Here is a 2,500-nt window from a genome sequence, read left to right as displayed (position 1 = left end):
GCTGATCATGGATCTTTACTGGAATGGGATCAATGAAATTCTTGTCTAGATGTTGTATCATAGATGACAGGGTAGCCAGTGCATCGACGAACTCATTCCAGACTCTGGGAACATGTTGGAACTCCGTCTTCGTGAACCTCTTTCTCAATTCCTGTACATGATGCAGATACAAGAGTATCTTGGAGTTCTTGGTTGCCCATTCTTCTCGTACCTGATGTATAAACAAGTCTGAATCTCCAATTACTAGTAGCTCTTGAACATTCATGTCAATGGCCATTTTGAGCCCTAAGATGTAAGCTTTATACTCGGCCATGTTGTTGGTACACGGGAACCTGAGTTTGGCGGACACCGGATAATGTTGACCGGTTTCTGATACTAGGATTGCTCCAATGCCGACTCCTTTGAAATTTGCTTCTCCATCGAAAAATATTCTCCAACCGTCATAGGATTCTGCAATGTCTTCTCCTATGAATGATACCTCTTCATCAGGAAAGTACGTTTTCAGGGGTTCGTATTCTCCATCCACGGGATTCTCAGCAAGGTGGTCTGCCAGTTCTTGTCCCTCGACCGCTTTCTGAGTTACGTAAACAATGTCAAACTCACTTAACAGGATTTGCCACTTGGCTAGCTTGCCAGTGGGAATGGGCTTCTGAAAGATGTATTTCAAAGGATCCATCCTTGATATGAGATATGTAGTATAAGTACATAAGTAGTGCCTCAAGTTCTGGGCTACCCAGGTCAAAGCACAATAGGTGTGTTTCAACAGAGAATATCGGTCCACATACGGGGTGAAGTTCTTACTGAGATAATAGATGGCCTGCTCCTTCCTCCTCGTTTCATCGTGCTGCCCCAGAACGCAACCGAAAGTTCCATCCAATACTGCAAGGTAGAGTAATAAGGGTCTACCTGGCTCGGGCGAGACCAAGACTGGTGGTGTTGACAGGTACTCCTTGATTCTGTCGAAGGCCTTTTGGCAGTCATCAGTCCATTTGGTAGCGACGTCCTTTTTCAACATCTTAAAGATTGGCTCACAGATAACTATAGACTGTGCTATGAATCGGCTGATGTAATTGAGCCTTCCCAAGAAGCTCATCACATCTTTCTTGTTCTTTGGCTGTGGCAATTCTTGAATGGCTTTGACTTTTGATGGATCCAGTTCTATTCCTCTGCGGCTTACGATAAATCCAAGCAATTTCCCAGCAGGAACCCCAACTGCGCACTTCGCGAGGTTTAGTTTCAGGTTGTACCTCCGTAGTCTATTGAAGAACTTCCTCAGATCTTCCATGTGATCAGTGGCCTTCTTGGACTTAACAATGACATCATCTACATATACCTCAATCTCTTTGTGTATCATATCATGGAAAATGGTAGTCATGGCCCTCATGTAGGTGGCCCCTGCATTCTTTAGGGCTAACGGAATCATCTTGTAACAATACATTCCCCACGACATAATGAAAGCCGTTTTATCAGCATCTTCTTCATCCATCCAGATCTGATGATAACCAGCGAAACAATCTACAAATGACTGCAGCTCATGCTTGGCACAATTGTCAATCAGGATGTGTATATTCGGCAAAAGGAAGTTATCTTTCGGACTGGCCCGATTGAGATCCCGGTAGTCGACACAGACTCTAACCTTCCCATCCTTCTTTGGCACTAGCACGATATTGGCTAACCATGTCGGGTATTCTACTACTCTGAGAACCTTAGCTTTGACTTGCTTGGTGACTTCTTCCTTGATTCTCAAACTCATAGCAGGCTTGAACTTTATGAGTTTTTGCTTTACCGGCGGACATGTCAGATCGGTTGGCAGTTTATGAGCCATAATAGACGTACTCATACCAATCATGTCATTATACGAATAGGCGAATATGTCCTCATATTCCTTTAGAAATTCTGTATATTCTTTGTTTTCTAATGGCAATAGTTGAACGCTGATTCGTGTTTCTTTGACGTTTTCTGCATTTCCCAGGTTAACAATTTCGGTTTCATCCAGGTTGGACTTAGGTCTGTTCTCAAAGTTCTCAACTTCTCTAACAATTTCGTTAGTTATGTCATCCTCCTCTGAATCAATATTCGTTTGTTGCGTTGTCTCATTGCATGTCATAGTCATTGATTCATCAAGATAAGTAATAGTAATGCTGTATAAGTAAAGTAATGAGAGAAAACGGTAATGAGCATTGATTCATAAGAAAATTCTAAATGCTTTGATAAATTGCATAACTGTTTTGAACATTGAAGATCTTATTGTGGGAATTAAAAATGCGAAAAAAAATCATTTAGTAAATAAAATAGTGCATGATGTTTGTTTTAGCCTTGCTACCCCGAGGCTCGTCGGGCTCTGGTTGTTCTAATGGTCGAGTTATTAAGGCGCGCCCCTCTGCTCACAGCCTGTATGGAAGGGCCTTCCTCCCCCTCTTCCTCGAGAACAACACAACAATCCATGTCGTTGTCTTTTAGGAACAAGGTCTTCACCGCTGCAAGTGCTTCTTCTTCGTCT

This window comes from Nicotiana sylvestris, chromosome 1 (genome assembly GCF_000393655.2).
Source record: "Nicotiana sylvestris chromosome 1, ASM39365v2, whole genome shotgun sequence".
In the NCBI taxonomy this organism is placed as follows: domain Eukaryota; kingdom Viridiplantae; phylum Streptophyta; class Magnoliopsida; order Solanales; family Solanaceae; genus Nicotiana; species Nicotiana sylvestris.
This window is presented reverse-complemented; position numbering follows the sequence as displayed.